The sequence below is a fragment of the Limulus polyphemus genome, unplaced genomic scaffold, assembly GCF_000517525.1.
Source record: "Limulus polyphemus unplaced genomic scaffold, Limulus_polyphemus-2.1.2 Scaffold700, whole genome shotgun sequence".
Taxonomy (NCBI): Eukaryota; Metazoa; Arthropoda; class Merostomata; order Xiphosura; family Limulidae; genus Limulus; species Limulus polyphemus.
In genome coordinates this window covers 455,857-460,791 of record NW_013666310.1, presented here as the reverse complement: position 1 = coordinate 460,791, position 4,935 = coordinate 455,857, and positions in this window count along the sequence as shown.

The following is a 4,935-nucleotide window of genomic DNA, read 5'->3' as shown; positions in this document are numbered from 1 at the left end:
AGCACAGATAGCCCATCGTGTAGCCTTGTGCATAAATTCAAACAAACAAACAATAATATTGGGTAGAATTTGCAAAAGTGAAATGCTTTTATTACTTAAATTGTTTATGAAATCTTAAAATGATGAAAACAAACTTATGAAATTCAGCCGCTGAAGCTCAGTGATGTAATAAATAAATAAACATTTATACTATGTCCCAGTATCACGAAACTTAGTTCAAATATTTCGTATTAAATAGCAGAGAAAAAAACAGGAAAAGTTATACATTTTGAAATGAAACATTAACGATATTTTATTTGGTGCATATGTATACAGTCTACAAAATAAGGCATTATGCAAAACAAATCCGTCCTTCTAAAACCCAATCCGGTCCTACAGTTGCTTTATACTTCTATTTCATTCTACTTTCAAGACATATATAGTCATAAATTTGACTTACGTTTCTACATTACATGTATGTTACAAATTAATACTTTTAAACCTTATTTGCAACTAAATTCAACTGTACGATTGAATTTAAGGTACTACTTATCTTTTCATTTTGTTTGTCATATTTCTAATCTTGCACAAAGTAAACAAATCGATCGATTAACATCTGTTTAACAAAGTTATGACCAGGGGAATGGGGACTGATGGTCTCGTTAAAGGGGAAGTGGGGGACGCTGTAATGAAGTGAAAGTGATCTCCACGTTAAGTACTTAACACATGATGAACGACTTCCAGCCCTCCTTCTTGACAGATTATCTCTATTTTTTTCCGTTAGAGGGAGCCCTACAGGAGGTTGACATGAATAAAGTACTGTGTGGTCTTGATGTGTAAAGAAACAAGTCTAGCTTTGTCTATGTCTGTAAAGAGGCATTTTTTTATTCTTTTTATCTGAAGCTTTTGACACAGAGCTTTATTTGTGTTCGCACTTCATAATAAAAATAGATAGAATAATTTATGGAAAATATTTTGGTACAGAATTCTCACGCAGTTAAAAGTAAACTAAAACAAAAATATTACATAGTGCGACGAATAATTCTTGATAGAGAAATAAAAACAAAATATATACGTGTACTCGTCTTCATACGAACACCATGTGAGTATTAGTAGCGCCATCTATCAACCATTATATTCATCATATGAAATGAATATCAAATTTTTTAGTGGCGCCAACCATCAGACAGATTTGGAACACTCAGTATCGCCTAACATCTGATCTTGGGAGGGATTGATGATGCTTAAACAAAGCTACTTTGAAGCCAGTTGCTGCTGTAACGGAACAAAGGACAGCCTTACAACATAATTCTATCCATGTCAGCTGTTGGAAAAAAAAAACACAACGCCCACGTTATGTTATCGAAAATAGCAAACAATGCATGCGGTGTAAACCTGAATCTAGGTCCGTTCTAGGAGATAAAATTGAAAACTTTGATTGAAAGTGGTAGTCACTCAGCAAATATTATATGATTCATGATGGTGACCTAATATTCATAGGGATAAAAAATGTTCTCTGTTGAATCATTCAGAAAAGGAGGCATATTTATGTTAATAGATCGTGTACGTAAAACAGCCCACATGTAAGAAGTATTTATTAAAACATGATATCTACAGTAATATATTCTTGTGATTAGTTTTGTTGCCTGAAAAGTATTTTTCTGAATGTATTAATTAAAGTGACAGATAAAAACAGCTGTAAACGTTAACAGGATATGGACGAAACACCCCTTAATTAAACATAACTTTGGAATTATTACTGCTTTCCGATCATAAGCACATTAGTGACCTGAGCCATACAGGCAAAAAGGATTTCTCTTCAAGTACCTTATGACCTATATGAAGTATGTTATTTCCACGTTATAGTATAATTAGTTTTACAGTGCAACACATTTCTCGCGATATTTAATCCAGTTAAGTTTGTTGAAATCGTTTTAAACGAGATTTCAAAGAAATCATGATACTCTATGTATGATGTTTCAGCAAGTTTACTTGACATTATATAATTTCAGTAAATACAAATAAAGTTGATCAGAATATTAGTAAAAGAATTCCAGTAACATTTCAGTTTTTATAAACAATGAATTTTGATATGGATTATCCCATTTTCTGAGCTGTTGTTATTTTTTCGTTCATAACACTAAGATATTGTTTAACCATATTAAAACAACAAAACTATATCTATATATTAAACAAAAAAGCACAGGCTTCATCGTGATATTATATCAACAGCTTGTTTGCAAAACATTTTGCGGCTATACTACTTTTTAGCACGCTGGAAATGTCTCGTTTTTAGTGTTGCATGCTAATACTGAAATTTTCCAAAGGCGAGCTCATTTAGTGATGTCAAGTTCCTTCATACATCAAAGGTTCCGCCACGTCCAGCGGCCTTTAAGAATGCCTATTTTCTCCGCCCTATGGAAGGCGGCTTCGGTTACTCCAAAGAAAAGTATTTCTTTTTCATCCGCTAGGGGGTGATAGTACTTTCATGCATCGTGAAAATTTTTATCTTGTTCTTGAAAAAGCAGAAGAAACGTGAGCTCCTTGAAAACGCCGGTAATCAGGATATACCTGCGTCTTTCTTCACTTCTTTTTTTGTCACGAGGAAATTTATCGTCCTAAATCAGAACACTTTAGAGATTTCAAGAAAGATTGTTTATTTCAACAAAATATACAAATGTTTTTCGCATCCACAACAAAATATTTAGACTTGCAAAAGAAAAAAAAGAAGACAAAGCAAACACTTGTATCACTTTTTGCATTTCTCTCCTATCTCTTTGTTTACACTGCATTTCTTATTGTCATCTGGAAAAGTTATTCCTTATGTAAAACGTTTTAATTTAATTTTAAAAACATGGAATTGAAATAAAAATTACAAAAGTAACCAGACATTTGGAGTAAAACACTACTTTAATCAGTTAATAATATTGATGTTTAGATCATGGAGCAAGAACTGTAATACTTTTATATTACAAACATATTTAGATGTTTTTATGAATATTTCATAAGGCAAGTTTTATTTCAATTTAATCTATGCATCATTAATAACACACTTTTACAACCTTAAATAATACTACGAGTTTTTTTGTTTTTTTTTCACAAGCTGAGAACAAGAAACCTTATATTTTCTGCTGTCTTCTTCGTAATGAAATATTAGATTATCTGTTGTCTTATTAGAGGCGAAAACTTATATTATCTACTATTTTCTTTATGGTGAGATATTAGATATGAGAAATTATATTTTATGTTATTTTTTTGCGTAGTAAAAAAGTTGTTGAGGATTCTTCATGTGTAATTACTCATAACACTGGTATCCAACAATATTCATTTTTCAAAACTATAGGTCTTTACGAAAACATTTTTTTATACTTGTAACAAAGCCTCTATGATTGAAGGTAATGTTCAGACTTATTGCATAAATTACACTATTGTTTGAAATATTTGCAAGCTTAACTTATGCACTTAATTTGTTATTATCAATAGATTTTTACTTATATCTATTTCAGTGTTCTTTAAGACTTAAAGAGAAAATTCTGTATTTTTAACTACATGCATGCATACAGATACATTGGACGAATCACATAACGCTTTGCAACTCCCATTTCGATATCAGGGAATAAGCTCCAGTAGCTAAATAACTGTTGTAAGTAAAGAGATAACGGTTTCAAAACATTGAAGTGACCGAAGGAAATGTTTACATGTAAAATAGATGCATCTAAAGGTGATTTCTTTACCTGTAGAGATCACTTTATAAAATCATCGGATTACACCTATAGAAACAATTTGTGTTAAAAAACAAGGTTATTTTACCATAAATCGTAGTTCTTTTACATAATTGCAAGCAAGACATGCATATTAAAACCTGAAGTCCGAGGCTCTTACGAAAATGTGTTTATTTTGTAGGAAAGGTTTGTTTGTAATTAAGCACAAAGCTACACAATGGGCTATCTGTGGTCTGCCCACCATGGGTATCGAAACCCGGTTTCTAGCGTTGTAAGTTCGCAGACATACCGCTGTGCCACTGGGGGGGGGGGCTGTAGGAAAGGTAATATTCTTGTTTTCAGAATTAAATTAAATATCCTTGAAATGGCTGACCAAGACGTTTTCCAACTAGCAGAAACAATTCAGCTTAATGAATGTTAGTAATTGCATAGAAATTACAATTAACAGTGATGGTAATGATTTATACTAATTTCTAGATTTCAGAAATGGAACGAGTAATTTGAAATTAAAATAAAGAAAAAAATAAAAACAATTGTATTTTATATTTAAGCAATAAGCAAACTGCATTATATGATCTAGGGTACGCAATGGACACGTGTAGGAAACATTAACGATTCACACCTCGTCATGCGAAGCTTATATCTAAGCCTTTCCAACTGGAGAACATTAGCATACAGTTGCCCTATGATCTTAGTCTGACTTAGTGGTATCTCTTGAAAAGGGTTTTGATTGCTATGGTAGCTTAATGTATTATATAATTATACGCTACACTTTAAGCGGTGCCTTATAAGGTATTCATCTTTCATATACTTTTCTTGTGCAGAGAGTAAGTGTTCTAACATGTGTTTACGTGTGTGGAAATATATACTCGTGAAAGATGTTATCAGTCTTCTTTCATACGAAATAAGCCCTTTTTTATTTAACGTAACTATGTTTAAGAGTAACAGTTTAGTACGTAGTTATTATTTCCGGGCCATCTGCATGCCACTGTAGGAAACATTATACGTGAATTAACTATATATATATATATTTCATGTCTTTAAGAATTACCTCACTGTAAGGTGTTATTCCTTAGCCGTAAGTAATATCTTACACGGGGTAATAAGTAACATTAAAATGTAATTAACAATACTTAAAAAATGAACTACGTAATATTAAAAGTTATCTATAAACATATCTATTTATAAGCCAATAAAGAATGTAGTCTTTTAAAATGTTTGTTTGTTTGTTTGT